Genomic DNA, 24427 nt, shown 5'->3' with positions numbered 1-24427 from the left:
TTTCCTATAGAACGAACGTTATGAAACTCCAAAATCCCACCCATCTTTAGAATATCATTATCACATCAGGGACGCTACCAAACTCCCTCTAAATACCTGATGCTATTTACAAATGAAGACAAAGTAATCAACCAAGGAATCCTCTGTCAGTGGAACACTCGAATAACAATCTTTTAGCAGAATTTCTTAGGAATTTCTCAGTATTTTCTTAGGAACTTGCAACATTAATCCGTTGTTCTGAAGAGTGCTATTTGCATTCGTGCAATGCTGCACTTCAAACGTATTGAAGTAATTCTTATCCGTCGACGATAGCTTTAGCGCAGCAATGGACATTTGCAATGAATTAGTCGCAACTTTATGGCATTTAAGGATTAAACCACAAGGCTTTCAAAATACTTAAACCTTTCATGTATTCAACACTATTTGGGTGCAGTTATTTTCTCGAAGACATAATGCTATTAGAAAACGGCATGTCATAAGATGTATTGATTTTCTTCTTGTTTATTCAATGAAGCTCTTCAATTGGTGTATGATTTTTCCTATACTGATATTAAATAAGTGTTGTAATATAATACTAATTTTGATCATTATTTCAGCGGATTTCTTACAGCAATTCTGACTTTTAAAGGAATGCGGATGACAAATGGTCAAATAAACATCATACTGTTCGTTGTACAGCGATATCTGAGGTAGGGATTTCTGTTGCTCTTATTTATGTTCATCTTTGTAAATTCGTATATACGCTAATGAGCCAAAATATAACTACTTAACTAGTAGTGTATTGGGTCATCTGGGGTAGAGATAATTGTTTGCACCGTTTATGAGATCGGCATCAGTAGACTGCGGAAGTTGTCCTCTGGTATTATGGGCCAACTAGACAGAATAACGTCTCTCGGAAGGCAGCGACCAAGCAAAGCAGTGACCGTTCACACGATCCAGGAAATGATCCATGCTATTCAAATCAAAGACATGAGGAGGCTAGAAGAGCTCATAGAATGCCTGAATATGCTCCTGTGCTTGCTGAATCATGTTGAGGCATACCTGATCTGAAAAAATGACCCAGATAAAAATTAGCGGTAAAATCGTCTTCATTGATGATCAGAGGATGACGATGTGAATAAGAACCATCCCTCATACCAGTAAGCTAGAACGCTCTAGTCTTATTTCTCGCCATTCGTACAGTCTGTCTAGTTGGCCTGCCATAATCTGGATGATTACATTCTTTCGGCTCATAAGTGTATATTCACAAATTTCTATATGCATTCATATATTTCAATTGTAATGAATATTATTATTATTATCATCATCATCATCATCTCATTTTGATATGTACTTTCAGAGGTACGCATTATATTTTTAAATCCTACATAATGAATTTACATCCCTACTAACATACTATCAACAGTTACCAACAAATTCATTGTTACGTGTTAGAACGTGTCGCATTTTATGTTTCAGGGTCTAAGGTAGTTCTTCAATAATAATTTCACCCATATTTCGACTGCATATGCAATCGAATTGATAGCATATGCAGTGGGCTAAATCTCGTGGCCCCAATAATTCAAATTTGGAGCGCAATAATTGGAATTTTGATATCAAATTATAAACCACGATAAATCGAGGTATTCCTGTATATTACAATTTTATGCACTATTAACTTAATTGTTTCAGTTTGAGTACCGTGAAAAACTGTTGTTCTCTGATGATGCCGGGTAGGAAACCAGCGAAATGTCAGAACCTTAATAAATAAAAGTTATTTATTTTCTTACTAGTGTCTCGTGTTGCGAATTAAACCATGATATAAAACTCAACGATTTTTTCTTATTGCTCAAATGTTGCGTATTGTTATTTTGCCAGTTTCAAAATACATTTTCTGCAAACCAGGTTGATTCCAGCATTGATGTTCACCACCGGGGTAATGTTCTTCACTCCTTGGATATCAAGTGGCCCAGAATGGCATAACATGGTGGGAAAGCAGTTACACGCATGTTACAGGAGCTGGTGGAAGAACTTCCTTTTTTACAACAACTGGATTGAAGTCTCCGACATTGTAAGTGCACATTAGGAATACGCCATGATTTATTCTCTTGTATTGTTCATATATAATGCTTCAAACAAATAGAGTAAGAAGGCAATTAATATAGAAAAAACGTTCTTTTGTTTTATTTTCAGTGTTTGCCTCATACTTGGTATCTCAGTGTAGATTTTCAACTCCACATTCTCTCTCTGTTGGTTCTCATCCCTCTTTACAGGTTCGTAAGACATGTTACAATAAAATACATTCATTTTCTGAATTAATTTGTGTCAATATTCTTATACTGATTAAGTAAAAAAGCACATTACTTTCAACAGGTGTAATTACAGCTATAGCTTCACCGATCGTTTTGAAGTTTGCCACTGAATCGTTTCACACACCTTCACTCTAAGTCAGCTTTATAAATTATATGAATTAATTGAAAAGTGACTCTGAGGAAGGAAAACCTCTATTAGTGACATTTTCATCTAGACACATTAAACATATGAAGTAGAAAGTCCAATACAGGAATGCAGATTTCTAATTTTCTATCATTAATAAAAGGGAATGGTGTGTGAAAAAAAATTACTAATTACTATAGATTATATAAATTATGAAAGATATTTCATTTATATTAGGATTATATTATAATCATAAATATTGTTTTATTACTTGTTTTTTTTCTAAGCAATAATAAAGTTTGCGGATGAAGTATCTTCACGACAATTTCCTGAAAACTTCCTACATCAATCTCTGATCCAATGCAGTTAAAACTACGATTATATATCTCACTGATGGTTTATATTTTACATGCTCATCTGAGAATTGCCCTCAGGGTGAGGTGATCCGGCTGTCTAGCAGAGTAACAGGCCTTTGCACGCTGATGGCTTCTCAGTTACCGTGTAATACTGATACTTTGAACCTGGTTGGGTTTTGCCTGCTGCTACATATAGCTGTATAAATATCGAAAACATTCAAGCGTAAATTTCCAGTTTTTTAGTTTTCTAGTCTTACAAAACGTTCCTCTTCCTAGTACGATACCCAACCTCGAGTACTCTAGTACTACAAAGGTACAAAGAGGGATAATATCCAGAACTACTACACTTCTTTTCCATGGAATGACTATTGCGTCTGAGTTTCTGACCCATAATTCACTTGAGAGTCACATAAATAATCCAGAGTGACATGAAGACACTCATTCCTCACTGTACCAAAATTCCTGTCCACTTTCAAACTATATTTCCACAGAACATTTATTAAAGCATCCGAAGAAAACTCTCAGCTTACCCCAACTTGTTTTCTTCAAGAACCCTAGCTTCATACTCAGCCCATCCGGAAGCACTCAATAAATGTAAATCAACTATCAGTAAATCCACACCCAACTTCATAAAGTCCATTAGCACAAAGCTTGTCTCTTGTCCAAATTGCAGCCGTGCCTTCTAGTCCCTCGCAAAGGCTATCGGACGCAGTTTCAGCTCATCTACACTTCCACCTTTCTCCCATCCAGATGGCATCACTATTACAGCGCCCAAAGTAAAATCTCCAACCAGAATCACTCTTTCATCTCTAACTACTGCATAGACGACAAAGGAATTCACCTCCATCCATACCAGCAACTGAGCACCATTAGACATCCTGAACACAAGAGCCGCATGTTCCAAACGGAATCTCTCCTATATTAGTCAAACTCTGTGATCCAGAGGTAGCGCCTTCCCTCTATGGTCCCTTCCATCTTCTATATTCAGCTGAACCCTATCCATAATGGAAGAAAACATATATCTAACCCATTCCAAAAAGGGAAACAAAAGCCCACCATCCATCTAGCCACCAATTGGCATCACTTCAATCTTCTCCAAAACAATTTGGAAGTTATCAATGGTCAACTTCTTCCCTACTTCGTAGCTCAACAGTTAATCAGCAACGACCAGTATGGATTCCATACATTTACATTTGCAGTTTATATTTTAGCATGCACCACATCGCCAGAAAGCATGTGTCATAGAATGATTTGGAGAAAAAACGTGTGCTCTTGACATTTCTAGCACTTTTGACTGTGTTTGTCATCAAGGCTTTCTTAAAAACTGCCTTCCTTCGGTCCAGCTGCATCCCTCTGTATCTACACCATTATGGCCATTATTTCGGAAAACAACCATACTTGGCTACTCCCATACTACTGTGTCAAGGGTATACTAGGACTAGATTAACCATGAACAGGCATTCAGCAGAAGAGTTCACATTGGGCAGTAACACATAGGTGATCCTGGAGGTGAGCATCGGGTGTCACGACTGATATCTGAGCAACGACGTGGAACAGTCACATAGCTCATCCACCAGTACAACAGTTAGGGGTTTTGACGGCTTTCCATATGCACCTTGCGCCGTTACTTACTTCGCCTGGTGTTCAACAGCCAGAGACAAACAAGAGTACCCATGATGACTGCAAGCATCGCAAATAACGCCTTGAATGGGCCAAAGAACATCGGTAATTAATCCTCAATAGATGGAAGAAGGTCATCTGGAGTGATGACTCTCGATCCTTGCTGCCCAATGCTGATGGCTGGGATCGCATTTGGCATAAACAGCATGAAACCCTGTCCCCTGGTTGCACAGATGGGGTTCAACAGGCATGTGCAAGTGGGGTTACGGCTGGAGAGCTTTTTTCTGGCACTCCTTATATCCATTGGTTATCATCCCACAAATAGTGTATGATGAACGATGGTCGGCTAACAGAGATCTGTTAGCCGACCATTTCCTTCGATATCTGCAGAAGGTCTAACTCGGCCACAGTGCCACCTTTCAACAGGACAACGCACATTACATCGAGCTCGTACAACTACTGAGTGGTTGGAGGAACACGACAACGAATTCGCCATATTACCTTGGCCTTCAAGCTCTCTTAACTCTAACCCAACTGAACATGCGTTGGATGTGCTAAAACGGGGTGTGAGAACTGCTTATTCTCCTCCATGGAATGATTTGCTGATTCACCTCCGTGAACTGAAGGAATTGCTGCAGCAGATATGGTTTTGTTTAAGGCTGTAAAATTTTCTACACTCTGTGGACTCTGTTTCTAAGCGTCTGCAAACCATGATTGCACATAGAGGTAGACCAGTGGGTTATTAGGTGGATGTGCCTAATGCAAAGTTAGCTCAGTATATATTATAAATTTCTTCTGAAATTATCATTCACAAATAAACAGGAATAATTCCAACAATCTCTTTCAGGAAACCGGCAGAGGGGATAGCGATCGCAATTCTGTTGAGTCTAGGAGGATGCATAGTTGTTGGAGTGATCACCTACTTGAAGCAACATCCACCAATTCCTGTAGTTGCTGTTCCAGGAAAGGAGTAAGTATCCATTTTCTGAAAAACAGGAAGTAGTTCCATATTGAATTTTATACCACTTTACTTAGATTATAGTTACCGTGAATATTATGTTAAGTTATACGTGTAATTAAGTGGTTTATTTATGAATTTACTTAACTATAAATATATCGTATAATGAGCAGATGCATGAACCTTGTGGACTAGGTGCAACGACACGTTCGGGTTTGAATTACGGCATGTTGTAGCTGGAGATATTGTTATTAGTTAGTCTATAACTTATTATCATTAGTTAGTGTCGAGCTAAGTTAGTTGAGCTTCCTTTCCAATCTTTTGGACGTATTCAATAAATGTTCCTGGGTTTGGGTTAAACTGTCCAATTGCAAGTGAGTTTCTTCGTTGTCTTTGGAAACCACATTAGATTGCTGACGATCCTGTGGAGAATGTTGAGTTGTGTGTTTAAGAGGAGAACTTCGAAGTTTTTGGAAGCAGGTCACCAAGTGCAGCATAAATACTTTACCAAATGGTTGAAGATTAAACTCCCAAACATAGCTGCATTTTATCGTTCAGAAGCAGTAGCTTTATGTGTCATCTACCATAGCGTGCATCAGAAAGAATTCCTTCATGTCACTCTGAGCTGTTGATTCTTTTTTTTTTGCATTTTTATTCTGCGCTCTAATAATAATAATAATAATAATAATAAAATCGTAACGCTTGCATACTCTTCGCTATGCCGCCCCAAGATAGATTTAAGTTCAAGTATAGTCGCTGACTAGAGGAACCTTATCTAAGCCTTTCTTCGACCAGTTCCTGAGTTAGTTGAGCTCTTGAACGTGCAACATATTTTCTTCTTCGGAAAAACGGGTTTTTCGTGCCGTAAACTCAAGTAAATCGACGGTAGAACCCACATCATATCAGACAGTAACATATCCTGTTAGGATTAGGTACCAAGAGATGGCAGCACTTGTTTGTCGGTCTCTTCATCAGTGGCCGCTTATAATTAGTGATATACATGGGCCAGCTATCTCTGATTGGCTACCAGTGGAGATAACTGCTCACTCAGTTATCAAAACCTACACAGGAATTAAAGGCCTCGCCTACTCGCTATGAGGGAATAAAAGATGTTAGCATATTATTATTATTATTATTATTATTATTATTATTATTATTATTATTATTATTATTATTATTATCTATTCTACTCTCTATCTATTCTCGACATCAACATCAGAAGCATTCAAAAATACTCGCTGACCCTGCAAGCTTATCTGAAGGAAGATATAGACGAAATAGATATTTTAATACTGACTGAAATATCTACGACAAACGAAGAGGCATCCACCTACCAAATGCCACACTTCCAACAACACAAACACTGTAGACAAACAAAACGAGGCGGTGGTATAATAATATTTACCAAACATAAACTAGAAGCAAGAGAAATAAACTATAAATTAGAATACGCAGAAAATATATGCATCGAAATTAAAAACATCAAACAGGAAAACTCCCTGATATTAAACGCAATATACAGACCACCCAACTTAAGCACCACAAAATTCCTAGAAGAACTAAACAGATGGCTTTCAGCTACGAAAGTAGGCACCTCAAAATACTTGATAATAATAGGAGACATGAATATAAACATTAGGAACATAAATAAAAACACAGAACAATACCTAGACCTATTATCGGCATATAACATAACCCCATCCATACAGTTGTATACACGAGAAGAGATAGTCGGAAACACAACAACCTCATCCTGCATTGATCATATAAATATAAGGGCTCCTCCAAACAGCCACACAGCAGCCGTCATAACATGCAAACTGGCAGACCATTATTTCACAGCATTACAGTTACACACTGAAACAGAACCCATAAAAATCACTGAGACTACAAAACAGTATTATAGCATTCTAAAGAAAACAATAGTAAACGATGAAATCAGAAAAACAGACTGGATGTAGATAGAATCTTTAGACTTTGCTGAAGCTGTATATAATAATCTTAAACTTGCATTTAACAAAATATATAACAAAGCATTAACAAAAATAAAAATACGTCCCCAAACGAAACAAAATCCATGGATAACAGACAACATACTAACAGGCATACAAAGAAAAGATGCCCTATGGAAACAACTTAAGGACTCGCCGAACAATATCGCTTTAAAAGCTGAATACAAAAGAAAACGGAATCTCCTAACAACCCAGATTCGAACGGCAAAAAGAAACTATTACAGCAACAAATTAACAACAGCACAGAATGACATAAAGGAAACCTGGCACCTGATTAATGAAATGCTGAACAATATACACAGAACCACTGCCTCAGAAACAATAAAACACAGTTTTGCCTGCGACCCCAAATCCCTCAAACAGTTGGCAAACAACTTTAATCAGCACTTCGTGAACTTTGTCCAAAAGCTACAAGAAACAACCTTTCCTCACACAAACGAACATTCTCCACTAGGTCCACGAGCAACCCAGTCGATGTGGTTCCCCACAGTAACGAAAGAAGAACTATCACTGCCAATTCAACAAATTAACCCTAACAAAGGACCAGGGATAGACGGAATCAGACCAAAAGACATCAAAGAAACACTCAACCAACCTACTTTCAGTTATACAAAAACTGTTAAATAAAATCTTCGAAACGGGACACATACCTGAAACACTGAAGACTGCACTAATCACACCCATACACAAACAGGGAAAAAGAAACATAATAAGTAATTACAGACCCATTGCCACGCTGTTTGTAATCAACCAAATCATGGAGCGCATCGTGCATCAGAAACTCTCCACATACGTTGAAAAATTTCAAATCATACCCAAAACACAATATGGCTTTCAAAAAAATAAAGGAACAGCAATACTCCTGGAAGATTTCACGGATCGAATAAATGCATTGGATAAAAACAGAATAACCTTAGTGGTATTCATTGATCTAACAAAATCATTTGACACACTAACACACAAAACCTTGTTAACGAAACTAACCAATATCGGAATTAGAGGTCGTCTACTTCAGTGGTTTAAAGCATACACGAAAAACAGAAAGCACACCACACGTATAGGATCAGCATATAGCAAATACGTACATGTAACCTGTGGAGTACCACAAGGAGCTGTCCTATCTCCCATTCTATTTAACATATACACACATGACATAAGCCATCTTCCCTTAAAAAGTAAAATCTTCCAGTACGAAGACGACATGGTCATAGTATCCATTCACAACAACGCAAATATCTCTTACACATATATGTAACACGACATCAATCAAATCACTAACTGGTTAACCGAAAACAGCATATATATAAACCCTGGAAAAACAAAGCTAATGTTATTCTAAAACCCCCAAACCCTGCCCATAGAAACTAAATATCTCACTATCCAACATTCAGCCTCCTATACACAAAGCGCAGAACCTAAAATCACAACCATCACACAGGTGAAAAAAACACGCTATCTCGGACTTCACTTCGATGTTGATCAAAGTTGGAATAGCCATACAAACTACCTGCATACCAAGCTTAGGATAATAGCAAACAAACTATACAGATTAAAAGACATTGCCCCGGCACACATAAAACTACTAATATATAAAGAATTATGTGAAAACATTTTAAGATATGCAATCACATCATACGCATTCTGTGCAGATTACAGACTTAACAGGCTACAATGGTAGCAAGATAAAATGGTAAAACTGATATTCTGGGAACAACCCACTCTAATGCAGGAATCACGGATAAAACACAAAATATTTGAGGTGAAACACTTATGCCACTACACAGTCATTTTAAAACATTACTACAGCCCAACATATAGAAAAACCAGAACAACATATCAAATAACAAGACCACAGTCAACAAACTACATAACATATAAGTACAACAATCACTAAGGCAAAGAAAGCCACCCGAAACTTCTACGTACCTAACATGACAAACAAATTGCCGTTCGACGACAGAAACCTTGAGACATACAGAGAGCTGAAACAGGCGCTGTATAAATATTATAGCGAGAATGAAAATTAGAGCAATTCCTGTTTCTCCCCCCACACACACACACGCAAACCTATGACAAACCCCCTCTCAAAAGCCATCACTACAAGTACACGAAGAAACAAACACACCATGTCTAAATCCAACCCTGTTTGCACACACAAAAAAAAACTTAAACTGTAATAGCAGTCGAAGTCTTCCAAGCACGTACCTACAAACAGTAAAATCAACTCATGGCTTGTGACCAGTATAGGAACATAACCATGAAACAACCATCATCTATCATCTAAGCTCAAATAAGCTCTGCTAAGCTTCGATGAAGAAAATTATTAACTTGCAAGTATCTGTTAATCACATTTGTAATGCGTTATAAATATTATATATATATATATAATTATTACAGCATCTATGTATGCAATTTATCTGAGACAAAAAATATATATAAAATGAATAAATAAATTATTATTATTATTATTATTATTATTATTATTATTATTATTATTATTATTATTATTATTATTATTATTATTATTATTATTATTATTATTATTATTATTATTATTATTATTATTGTTATTATTATTATTATTATATATTCTATATTCAAAAATCCTGTATAATCTTTATTGTTAATATTAGAAGAACATGTGTTGTAAATACATAATACAGAGGCAAAAAGTATTTTTAAACATTCTAATTGAAATCCAATGCAGAAAATGTAGCACGTAGTGCTGCATTCTGTAAAATTATAAGGTGCAAATGTCACACAAGATGTTTATGTTTATTGTATGTATAAATATTTTAGCAGATCAATAAAAATATTATCATATAAAAAATATATTATTATTATTATTATTACTGACTAATTATTGTCAATTCCGACAGACTATTTACAAATGGGTGTTTTGTACATTTATTGCTTTAAGAAAAATATAATTTCCTCTAGACATTTAATTTCTTATATTTGTAATGATTAATTATTTTTTTATATTATGTTTAATTATACGTATTTTTCATGTATAAATTCGTTTAATTATAATATAACTTATACATGTATTCATACAGTTTTTTTTTTCAAATCATTTGTAAATTTACTCAGGAATATTTAATTGCTAATAAATATTTAAGTTTTAAAGGTTTCTGTAAAGCAATTAAATATTTTAAACTTTCACATTTTTAATTATTCTTTAGAGAATTATTATCTAGAAAACGCCGTCATAATTAATCTTTTAAAAAAGAGAAAAGGTAGTCAACGACACTTTAAGATGAGTAGCATCGTTTAGTGGACAGAATTCAGCCACATTTGCTATCAGGTTGGAAAAAAAACTAGGTTTGAGTACCTTCTATTATGCGAGTAACTATTATAGAAGTCTTGAACTGAAGGTAAGGTAGCGTACTTCATATGGAAGGATTTTACTCAGAAAACGAATTTCTTTTGTGTTCAGAACAATCAGATTTTTCATGTCTCCAAACCAGACAAGTCCTTTTCATAAATAATAAATAATAAATAAATAAGTTAACAGTGTCTGCGTGTTAATTCACTGGTTAACAGATATACACTGCGTCAAACTGCTTAAGTGTTATTTCAAACAGATCTCTTATGTTGATGTTCTCTTCTTAGCAATGCCTTTTGTTTAATTTCTTGCAGTTCAATGGCTCTGGTGTTTAAAGATGTGTACTTTAAGACATATACTCATATGGGACCATATTTTCTGGGTGTAATCTTAGGATACGTTGTCACTAAAAAGAGCGACATGAAACTAGGAATGGTAAGAGAAATATTTGTTATATATATAAAACAATCGCTGATTTTTGTCATATGAACAGAAGTGGGATACGACATCACTGACGCATGGATTCAATTGACATCGAGTAATAAGTATATACAACAGAGAGAGAGAGAGAGAGAGAGAGAGAGAGAGATCCATAAACTATTATGTTATCTCTTCCCTTTCGTGTCGGTAAACACCTATCAAACAAGCATCTTTTAACCAATTTCGATGACCAATTTCAACAACCAATAATGAGAATTAAGGAGAGTCTTATTCCTATTCGAACGAAAATGATGGCTTCTCACTTCTCAAATACCTCTGCATACCATAACCCTTCATAAATGATTGATCAAGTTTAGAATATTTTGGTGAAAATGACTAACAATGCGGTTTCAAAATGGCTTAAAGGGCTCGAATTTTTTCCATTCTTTCGCTGATTCAATTTCTTCAGCTAACTTCGATGAAATTTAGAATTTGGTTGTTATTATCGTTCTTTAATTCAATGAATTAAACAATAGATTCATTCTAAAATTCAAAGTGAATTTCTGTCGATCTTATGCTTCCTCAGAATGACTTGCAGTTTTGAGTAAACTGCATACAATATCACTGTGACATAACAAAATAATGAAGACAAACTCTAACTCATTTTGTAACCATACATACGAGGGTGGTCTTAATCTTTGTGGGCCTAACAATAAAAAAACGAATTAATAATTTCAAAATTATTTTTATTTTTCAACATAATCTCCCTTAAGACAAATACATTTATTCTAGCGATTCTCCAGCGCCATTATCCTGTCCCTGTAGTGGTTCTCAGTGAGATCTGCAAAATACCCTTCCACAGTTGCAATCACCTCTTGATTCGAAGCAAAACGCTGACCAGCGAGGAAGAGTTTTAGTTTTCGGAAGAGATAGAAGTCATCCACCCTATTCCCCAGACAAATCTTGGGAATAGGGTGGATGTTCCAACAATTCATAGCGCAGATCCCTTAATTTTCTCATTTCCAAAACACCTTTGTGGGCAGGTGCATTGTCCTGATGAAAGATAATTTTTTTCTTCCGCAAACCGGGTCTTTTCTCACGAATTTTTTCGTCTAGTCTGGTTAAAAGATCGGAATAATATTCCCCGGGTATTGTTTTACCCTTTTCAAGATAATTAATAAACAAAATGCCTTTATCATTCCAAAACACCGATGCAATGGAACCGACTTTGTCTTCTTTGGCCCTAAACAACCGGCTTATGTCCACTGTTTGGATTTTGGTGTGTAATGGTGAAGCCAAGACTCATCCATAGTAATAAATTGACGCACAAAATCAGTTTTATTCTTGTTAAAACGCTCCGGGCAGTGTTCAGAGATTTTCATGCGAGTGCTTTTTTGATTTGCTGTGAGCAAGCACGGCATCTATCTTGCGCAAACCTTTTTCATTTGCAATTCTTTTTGCAAAATATATCCTACACGTTCTTTTGAAATGCCTATAGGCTCAGCAATTTCACGCACTTTGACTCGCTGGTCATCCATAACATATCGTGCACTTGATCGATAATTCCTACTTTTTTGGACGTCCTTCACGTGGATCATCTTCAAGGCTGGTACGGCCACGTGTAAACTCGGCAGCCCATTTCTTAATTGTCCAAAACGAAAGAGAAAAGTGTCCCTACACTCTTATGAACTTCGAATGAATTTATTTTGTCGTTAAACCTTCCTTTACAAAGAATTTTATAACCGCACGGTACTCGATTTTATCCATTTCAAGGGTTACAGACAACACTTGTGCTTCAGACAGCTGTATAAAACAAACTACTTAATAGAATGACTTGCAATTTCACGTGGATGCCTATGACAGATGTACCAACTTAAGAAAAAAATTCGTGTCGATAGTGTTGCCATCTATGGTTGAGGCCAAGAACATTTCCGACCACTCTCGTATAGTCAATTATTCTACATTTCAGTTAATTACCTATAATTCATATTCTCAGAAGAGTTTTTCATATTTTTACACGTTTTATTTCACATTTGTGATTTTACAAAACTATATATAAAAGCAAATATAAAAGTCTACCTACCTGTTATTTATGTATAATTCATATCTGCTTTACGTTCATTTTATTTTATAACATCTGTCAGTTAATAAAGTCGTTTTCTGTATCCTTGAGACCTTTCTATGCACTCATCTCCTTCGGAGCGCTAAGCGACATTTGTCCTTTGGTTGAAAACATAACAGTTGGAATCTTGAGGACGAAAAAATATTCATAAGGACTTCCAAGTGAAGGTGATTGAACATGCCACATGCAATGTTGGTTGGAATCTTGAGGACGAAAAAATATTCATAAGGACTTCCAAGTGAAGGTGATTGAACATGCCACATGCAATGTTGGTTGGAATTTTGTCTCCAGAAAACTTGTCTCCATGATCTGCAGAGTTCCAAATATTCGCAAAAGTGCTTCGTCAGAACTCCTTTTAAAGAAAATTTTAAAAGACATTGTTAGTATTTTTTTTTTTTAAATTCTGTTTCTGAGGATGTCGTCGAAGGCTGTGGAACGCAATTCTCAAATTTGTGATGCTTCAATTGCTCAAACTAATACACAGAATGGCTACACCCTTTTCAATTAAGTTCCATCTACGATGTCGGAAAGAATAACATTAAACTTCTTATTTATTTTAATTAAATTGAATTAAATAAATTAACGAAGCTACAAACAATTTAAACTGTATGGAAATCTTTGTTATACAGTTCACCCTTGTGATCGGTTCCTGTGTCTTCAGTGCATTGGGAATGTATGCACTCTACGGACCGCTGGAAGCTGTGAAAGGAAATTTCCCACCTCCCCTGCTAAGCGCTCTCTATGCTTCTACACATCGCGTCCTCTGGACTGTGGCAATAGCGTGGTTGACTCTTATTTGTGTCACGAATCAAGGAGGTAAGTTCCAATTATTCCAATCATAAAACGTACTTTTTCTTAAATGTATTCACCATGATTCGCCATTTTCAGTTAGCTATTGAGCGACCAGTTTAATGTCGAATTAGTTGTTTCTGTAAGCTTTGTGTCATTACGATTGGACACTATGCCCGCATCGTCTAAGTAATAGAAGATATTACTCTTTATAGAGAAGATGGCTAATGTGTGCTTGTTTATATTAAACATAGTCGAAGAAAAAACAGCTCCTTCTGGTACTACAGAAGGAGTTGTTTTTTCATGATGACTGAATTTCTGTTTTTCATGTACACTTTGAAAAACGTATCAATTTTGACACACGATCTCACACAAGAGGTTTGTGAGATCGTGTGTCAAACGCTTTTGATTGGTCAACCAAAACAAGCAATACCATATTTTTAAATTTATTTTAACTATTAGGTCTGTAAAAAGTTTCCACGGAAGTTTTTGTTTTTCTTATTTTTTTTTTAAAACCATGCTCTATTTTTGGGAGAATGTGGAAGTTTTCTATATATGCGGAGATGTTTGATATACTATGCTTTCCACAATTTGATTGATTAAATAGTCTTCAGAACATTTTATCACCTACTTGATATTTTTCTCCCGCATTCAGTGGCTTTTGTTACCATAATTGGAGAACCAATGTTGAAAGCCGAAGGTTGATTCGGCAGAAAGTGCCCCAAAGAAATGCATGTAAAAATTCAGAATATCTCTTACTCTTCAAATTAAAACTCGTGGTTTTGTATTCAGACTAAACTGGACACTACAACATTTATAAAAATAAAGCGTTTTGGTTCCTTCCCAAGGATATGGGACTTACCATGTCTATTATCATATTTCCTTCTATCATCGAAGAGATCAAACTAAAGATTACATCTGGTCTATAGAAATCGATCATGCTCTGCATATTTTAGTTTCTATAGAAAACCAAGGAAACCATCTCTGGGAAAAACATCTCACATCTCGTACATAATGTGATGTTTGGTTACAAAAGTCACTAGATAATAATCTCGGCACCAATTCTTCTCTTCTCTTTGTTCATGCTGTATCCTACTGTTTTCTTCTGAATTCACACATACATATATTGCTTACATGAGAATAGGCTATAGATTGTGTCTTCTGTACAATCCATAATATTCGTGTCTTGGTATCTACCCAAAAGTATAGAATGAAGTTTTATCCAATTTATTCCTGAAAAGTTATTCCTTTTAACCATGAAACTCTCGTTCCATAGCCCTAACCTCAATGTAGAAGTAGAATTAATCGCTAACGTTTCATTACCTGAAGCTTAATGATTAATTAATGACCATCAATACGGATTCTTCCAGTCTTGTTTCATAGAAGATCACATGTCAGTCTCACCCATTGAAACTGCATTGCTCTTGACATTTCCTAGTGTTTGATCTGACCTCGCATAAAGACAATAATACCAATTTATCATCATGGCTTCTCTTCTGCCCTTGAAAGAAGTTCAATTGCCTTTCAGTTCGTTCACTGCGTGCCTTTGTGGAATGTCTTCTTCTCTTCAAATTCGTTATCAACGCCAGGGTTCCTCAAGGCTCTGTACTTTATGCTCACACTCTGTCTCATAATGAGAAGAATCAACCTCGAATCCTGTCCATAATTTTGGTAATGATTTCCATATTCCCATTGCGCTTCTTCTTTTGAGGAATCTTGTAGTAATGAAATGATTCCATCCTCATTTATGAGGATGGAATACCTGAATGAGGATAGAACACATCCTAATGCAAATACATTTCGAGGATGTAATCCTCAAAATGTATTTGCATTAGGATAAGTTAGTCATACACATAAATATTGAACAGAATAGGTCCAGGCATACTACCTTATATTCATCTATTATTTTCACTAGCCACAGGCGTTTTTAGCCAAACTTATTCACAAATTACCGTTTCTGATCAAGTAGGGATGTGAGTTAGTAGTCCTTGGTTATGTTGTCCACTTTGAACCTCGCTATGGAGACTAATAACCTTATATACAATAGTGTGGTCAACGTCAGTTAACAGTCATCACCACGAGTAATCCTGTTTTAAACTTCTTTTCAAAGCCATCTTCAATGTACTGTGTGAGATTCAGGAGATGTGATGTGGAATACTTTCATGTTAAAAGCTAAATTGTTGTTAAAAAGTAGGCATATTTTTTTACTTTGTAATCTCTATATCAGAGTAAAGCAAAGCGATATCATAGCCATAAGAGGAATGAAAGCTGCGTCAGTCTGACTTATTTTCATTTTGTTGTTTCTTGATGGAGTCTCCCGTGATGATTTAATTACTTTGTTATTTTAGTTAAAAATAAAAATGAAAACTAATGGGCCATCTGATTAGAAGTGTCTCAGGAGTGTCATTTTGTTTAAAATATAAAATCTGTTTTCATTCTTCTGATCCGGTTTCATTCCATGCTTTCATATCATTATGAGACACAGTAATACCCAACTTCTTCCTTTCTATGTGTAGTTATTTCTTTCTCTCTTTCATTGGTCACATTATCTCCGGCCATAGTAGTGTCACTTAATAAAGGATGATTTTCATATAAATCTGTAATATTCTTCATATACTGTACTTCATCAACCGTTCAACATCGTGTGCTTTAACAACTCAACGCAATTACTTTTGGAAGTGTGTTATCACAATATTTCCTACATCATCGTAATGAAAGTGAGATCACTTTGGATACGTGATCCCATGGTTTTAATATTCTTCTACGCTCTGTGAAGGCTACCCAATTTATTTCCAGAAAATTAAAATGTCGAGGAAAGAGACGAATTTAAGTGTAACACCGTGTTTATTTGTACCATGAAAATCTTTGAAAGCAGTATTAGTGCATGTGTTTGGATGGTGCATTCTCTAAAGCGTATCTTCATATAATTGTTAGTATTGTACGTACTAGCAGGTATAAAATTAGGATTCCCTGCGTCACTTGCCTAAAGGAGAGAAACACTTCTGTGTTATGTATTCAATTAAACTCTTATATGAATGCATTATCACTGTGTATTGAAGTTATTTCTAATTTAAGTCATTCTCTTTCAGAGAAAGGTCAAATAGTTACAATCTTTTGCAATATGGCACAGCAGACAGTTGCCTAAATCCGTAAAAACAGATACCCTACATACGCTTTATCGGCGGGTAGATGGCGCCTGCGTAAAGCAAGAACTTGGGGAGACCATTAGCTGCATTGAACGATGCCATTCAAAGCAATAAATGTATGAAAAGTCCAATTGCCAAAATATTCAATGGCATTTGCTGATGATTATCGTTTTTTTGGTATCGCCGCACGAATTAGAAAGACGATGTTTTTAATATCATAATATTCTCGATTCCGGCGCCATCTGCTGGATAAATTGATAAACTTCTTATGGAAATTTTTGGTGTATCGCGATGGTATTGTATATATTAAAACAATATATCAATATTTTCATGTTAAGCTTTTCATATACACAGGACGATCCATATTAAAGTATTCCTGGTTAAGACATTGTGGAGCGCCACTCAATGATCCAAATACTGCGAAACGTTACAGGAATACATTGTGTGTGGAATTTGAATATCGTGCAACTCGGCAGTTGCCAGGAAGGTTAAAAACAGGGGTCGGCAACCTTTTCGGACTTGCGAGTCACATTCAACTTTTATTTTTAATAATCGGGCCGCAAGCGTTTAATTAAGCGAAAATAGTGAGTGAAAAACAATACTTAAGTTATCAATTTTTAATATATCAATCTTACCCCCACTCATGTTAGATGTTATCCTCGTTTGATGTTATCCACACTCATGATGACTCACACCGTTGATTCGCGCCAAGTTGCACGACAATACCACGAAGTATATTAAATTTTTATACTTATTATAATATGAATAACAAATAAAAATAAATTTTTAATTTATTATTCATATTATAAAATGCATTATTTAAATAATTCAACATACGGGCCACATGCTAGGTAAGTATGGTCAACCTTTTATGGGCCGCCAAAAATGCACGTTTGGGCAGCATGCGGCTAGCGGGCCATCGGTTGCCGACCCCTGGTTTAAAATAATACACACGGAATTTTTCCCTTCATTCTGGTTGTTAATACCGTTCGCAGTGACTAAGGTGATTTCGGGAACTGTACTACCTAAACAATTACAATACTGTTGCTGCACTCCACGAATTCGTCTCCTGTCGACGAGTTCCACTATTTCCATGTGCTGTACGACGAATGATGACTTGTTTTGAAGAAACAGGATAGTTGATCGTTAGAACCGAAAGCTGTCTGTAACTGTAAATTAAAGATACCAAGAAATTATACAGGTGGTTTAATCCTTTATCCCAGTGTAAGCAAACAAAGTTTGCGCCTGAAGTATTTCCAGGACTGGGGCAACTCGTATAAAGAAGCTAAGACTTCACATCACTTGTCTTAGTATCCCATAATGCAAAGAACATCTCCTTGCGGACATGTATAATGTTATGCTTTATGGGAAGGTTCACTACCAAGACAGGTTTGGATCTTTATTGAGGTATCATCAATGGGAGCCAGACCCAGAGGTGATACCAAGGTTGAATAATGCTGAAATCATATTTTCATATAGAAGCATCAAAAAGATGTGACACTTTATTAATAAAATACTCTGGATTTCGAATTCAGATTCAAAATCTGGATTCGAAAAGATCGAATTCATCTCCTTGCGGACATTGTACATGTCCGTAAGGAGATGTGCTTTGCATTATGGGATACTAAAGCAAGTGATGTGAAGTCCTTAGCTTCTACATACGAGTTGTCCAGTCCTGAAATTACTTGAAGCGCAAACTTTGTTTGCTTTCACTTGGATAAAGGATTAAACCAAGGCTTTAATTTCTTGGCATCTTTAATTTATAGTATAACCAAGTGGAAAAACTTCCAGTGGTCTCTAACTGATCAGTTCACAAGTGAATGATCTTGCAACTGCCGTTGTGGAGCAAGCCATGATTAACAGTGTTGATTCCTGCACTGCACGTGATATATCATGACACATGGATGTCTTTTCCAGAAATGTCTGCAAAATTGTACGAAAGACGCTTTAACATCCCTTGCGCGAATCGAGTTGGATGCTATGTGGCCGTGGATGATTTTGTGGAAGCATAAGGCTCACTTTCACCTGACAGAGCTGTGAATGCCCACAGTTACCGGGTAAGGGGTACGCAAAACTTAAATGAAATCCAACGAATTTCTGTGCATTCACTGGACTATTCTTCTTTGAGGACATTCGCTAGTTGAGCCCCGTGACCGGCTCAGTGACCCCAGAGGTATGATAAACAATGCCCTTCCATTGAAGCGAAGAAAAATATGTTATTTATGCTCGTGTCGCTTTTCTTCTTCTTCTTCTTCTTCTTCTTCTTATAGACACAGAAAAATTATTATATCTACAGTCAGTCATATCATACAGCGTCATACAGGTGGTGAATTTTGGAAATTCACGACCAGGGACTACTACCTTTTTTTTCCCCTCAGATATCGTTTCCGCATGACGCACAATGTATTCCTGCAAATTTTTGCAGCATTTATTTGGATCATTGGGTGGCGCACCACAAGTGCCCTAAACAGGGACGCCCTAATTCTGATCACCCTGTATATATTTAAATTGAAATATAATTTAGTTATATATGACATACAAATTTTATACGTATTGTGGATATGAAATAATATTTAATATTTATTACTTATATTTATATTTTAATATATTTTACTGTCAGGAATAGTTCAAAAGCTACTGTCCATGAAATACTTAATTGTGCTAAGTCGTTTAACTTTCTTCACTTACCTTCTGCACGCTCCTCTTATTTGGGTCCGATACGGTCTTATAAGGGAAAAATTCGTCATCAGTACTTATGGTATGGTAAGTATTATTAGAAATAATTCAAATCGATAGATAAACAGTAACCTCTTAATTACAAGTTATGATATGTGCAGTATCTGATTGGAATATCTGGTATTCAACAAATAAAATAATACAAGATGTCTACTGAATCGAAGCTGGCAGTGGTCGAATCAGAAGTGGGAAGTTTAGTGAAAAATCTCTTAAAGCCGTGCAGTGGGAAGAAGAGGTGTTCATTCGTAGTTTTTTTTAAACATCCACTGGAGTTGTGCAATGAAATGATTGGCTTTTATATAATAAAGTATTTCTTGATTTCAACCAAATACTCCGACATAGTTTTAATCACAGTATCAAGTTCACAATCGCTCAGTTGACATCCATCCATTGGTCATATTTAACTTCAGTGAACATCGCATCCTTATCTCAAATTTCTCTGTCTATTACGAATATCTCAGGACATTCGTGGCAATGTGGACATGCACACAGATGATTTCTTGTGATAACGACTTCGAGTTATCACAAGGAATCATCTTAATGAACGATTACTAAAATATTTTACTATTGATGACTGCCAAGAATATATTATATTCTCATTCTGATGTGTTGAGCACAGACATATAACACATCAATGTTCGGCTGAGTGAGAAATTTAGAAAAAAAACTATCTTTAATCTTTTGTCTCAGGCTCATCCCCAATTATTTCCTAACGCAAGTTGAAATCCAAACCTTCTTAAATATATCATATCCTAACCTATTTCCACTTTTGTTTTTGCACTCAGCACTCGGTTGTAATCCATATTTCTTTCTTAAAGCTCATAACTAAAAAGTAGTCGCTAAATTTAACACCATCTCTGCTCTTTACAATGGCGCAGGTTTTTGGAACAAGGCTTCACAAGTACCTTTTAGGAAGGATCTTTCGAGAACTTCGTGTTTAATTCGTATATAAAGTCAAGATGAGCGGACAAAAGATCATCAGGAATTAGGGACTCTTCTTTGCATTAATTAGAATCACGATTAACGAGAAACTTGTTCTTATTTATTTGATATTTGTCCAACTGTTTGGCTGTATTCACACATTTCACACATAGCTAACATGAGATGGAATAAAACTGGGAGATGAAATGACAGATTATTGAACACAGTATTCTATTATTAGACAAAGCATAAATAACATAGTATTGGAGGAGATGCAATGACAAGTAAAATGATAATCCTATTTTAACTAATATCCCATGCTGTTTGATGACACACAGACACTCATGTTCTAAGTCGCCCGAATTGCTACAAGTTCCGAGGCCTCCAATTCTTACAGGTTCAGACAGGAGAATTTTAGTGGTTTATATAATTCTTGTTCATATCGCACACATTCCTTGCTTCATTTATTCATCATCATTAGTTGTTCTAACATGCAAGTAAGCGCCCAAGACCTTATTAACCCTAGGATTTCGTTACCACAATTCCATGACACAGTGGTTAGCTCTGAGGAGACAGTAAGGTGTCTGTGGTTTTCTGCATATCATAACACGCGTGGTATATCATTTTGTAGAGCTAATCGAGACTCGTTTGTACACAATACCTCTACTGGTTTTGGGTCTAAATGACGTGCAGCATGGTCCATTTCATATGTCGTCTCCTATGGCTTGGGGATAGGGACTGCAGACTACCGGTTACCTAGCATATATTGACTTTCGTGGTTGTCTGTTAGGCTATCGCAGAAGGATTTACCATCGTGAAGCCTTCTGCGACAGTAGACGCGGATACAAATGTTCTTGTAGCTGATTTGGGGTGGCATTCCTGTTTAGGGCTGCTGAAAACAAAGATAATGTGAAGATATCTGATATCTAAGACGATATCTATTCAGCAAAACCGAAACCGAAGACACAAAGAAGGTCACAAGGCTTCCTTTCTTCACTGTATCTCCGGATAATGTTTTTCATTGTATGAATTAGTTTCATCATTTAACTGATGAAACAATGTTTCATCAGTTAAATGATGTCTTGCAGTCATATCCATAAATTTTGCTAACATGAAATGTTTTGTTATCACTGCAGATATTAAAAAATACACTCCAAACTGCATTTCTGTAGTTGCTCATTTCCATATAATTCTGAAAGAACCGCCCATTTGTATACGATAACCAGACTCAGCATCACTTTTTTCATAACGTATTAGGTCTTTATATTGTCCCCCCCCAAAATTATCGCGAATTTTCTCCTTCTTTCTTAATTTATAGAAATCGGGGTATATTTCACGATGTGTCGAAAGGGATCACACAAAATATCAATCTAGAAACCTCAAAGTACAGGGTGGCCATAAAATAACTTTCCCTCTTTGGAGGCATCTGTAGCTAAAACCAATAAACGAAATGAGACCAAATGTTTGAAGGCATGGGGAGATGATGTCGGTGAAAAAAAAAGATTTAGTACCAAACGTCGCCGATAAGGGAAATTTTGGGGCTGGCGAAGCCGAAAACAAGCGGATAATTACATTAAAGGCAGATAAAATGGAATAATAATATTATATAATAATAATAATAACATTTAGTGCTTGCACACGACTGAACTTATACTGATAAAAGTGGAGCATTTTCCATAAGATTTTCCAGACTGTGCCATGAGCCATATCAAGTTTGCGAGCTATGGCACGAGCGCTTGGACCAGTACTGGTACTTGTGTCGTCGAACACCGTAGTGGCAATGTCTGTTATTGTCTCTTCTCGCACTGTCTTACGTCCTTTGCCAGGTCTCATTGCTAGTGATCCAGTTTCTTTCAACTTCTTAATCATAGCTCTCAGTGCTACAGCTGACGTAGGACCTGTATGCAGGTTACGAAGCCTTCTAAATTCCCGAAGGGCCGCTACGGCATTGCACTGTTTAAAGTAAAGCAACTTAACAAGTAAAGCACGCTGAGGCAAGGTAGGACGCATATTGATCGCGATTTGTCATTCATTCGAATAACTGCCTGAACGTTCCCAATCCCCTTTTAAAGTGGAATTGGTGGCGCTGCTGTCACGTACGCACAGTAAAATTTGCATAATCCTTTTTACCTACGTTTACTGCAAATATTTGACCGCTGAAAGAGCTTTCGGCTCTCTCAGCGCCAACCAAAGAGGGAAAGTAAATTTATGGACACCCTGTGGAATACAAAATATGTTAAAAGAGCACTTGGAATACCGAAGGATGGCCGCCCTCTTATAAAATTAGTTTATTTGGAAGTGCAAATAATACATGCTACGAGCATTAAAATGACAGAGAAAATCAAATTCCTTGAATGGAATAGTCTGTGATTAATTTTGAAATCTTCCGAAATTTTCAAACTTTCGTGGAACAAAATCGCTAAGATAATTAACAGGGAGCCAGGAAAAAATATTTCCTATTAATATTGAAAAATTCTTCTATCTCAAGTATAGGACAACCAAGCAAATGTTTCATCAAAATCAAAAATTATGTCTCTTCATTTCCCTAATGGTTTCATTTGCAACGATCCTTCTACAAGGTTCACCGAACTCATGTGTCCAATTTGAGTTTTGGAGTAGTCTTCTATATCTGTGGAAATTTCTACTTAATTTATGTGTAAATTGTTTTGTTGTCTTTTATTTCAGTGATCTAAATTTCACCAATTACCAAATTGAAGCGACGGGCTCGAAAGAAGTTGTGGTTTGAATATAACTTGTAAGGGTCGGTGTTTCAATGCGATGTACCCTTTATTTATTCTGCCTCCTCCAAACCATTCTGTTTCTTATGGGTATAGAAATGCTGCTAGCGACCACTAACTTTGCGTGCATCATTTTCTGTGAGAGGAACTTTGTATAGTCTAGAGAAAGAGAGAAAGTAGCCTCTATGCAGATGCAGATGAATATGATACTGTATTTCTGTCAATTGCTGCACTCACGAAGTTCTGTTTGTCCGTGCAAGCCTTTTCATACGACCCCGAATTCGTTTGACAGACTTTCTTAGGACCACAGTTACGCCTCTTACAGGCACAATTCTGGTTTTGGCAGTTGTTGGAAACCGAAATCCTACGGAATAAATAGGTTTTATTCCTTATTCCAGGAGTGTCTTATGTCTATAGATGCGCGTGTGTTCACTGGGTCGGTTTGCTTGTTCTGAGGGACGAACAACTCGAGTTTCCAGGTGAAAAAATCCCTGTACCTCCTTATGAGACAAGTTAACACCTTTAGTCGTAAAAGACCAAATAAAGGTTTCTCCCGTCATCGAAGGAATCGAACCCAGGTCTTTCCGACCAAGCGGCTTCATCTGTACCGACTGAGCTACGGAAGCGATTGATTATAAATAAGTTCATTAATTGTACACGTCATTTAATATATACAACTTTTGTTCAGTTGAATTTAATATAAAGAAAGAGATTCGATTTTCAATATCGAACAAATATTTACCAAATTTCATCGACATTCTTCAAGCAGTTACTGCAAGGAATGCATTGATAAATGGCTTCTAAAGAACAAAAAGCAAACAATAGTACTTTTTAAAATATTATCGTTGATGAAAATATTTTTATGA

Source organism: Typopeltis vanoorti, chromosome 21 (genome assembly GCF_054136105.1).
Source record: "Typopeltis vanoorti isolate ZY-2024b chromosome 21, IOZ_Tvanoo_1.0, whole genome shotgun sequence".
Taxonomy (NCBI): Eukaryota; Metazoa; Arthropoda; class Arachnida; order Uropygi; family Thelyphonidae; genus Typopeltis; species Typopeltis vanoorti.
This window is presented reverse-complemented; position numbering follows the sequence as displayed.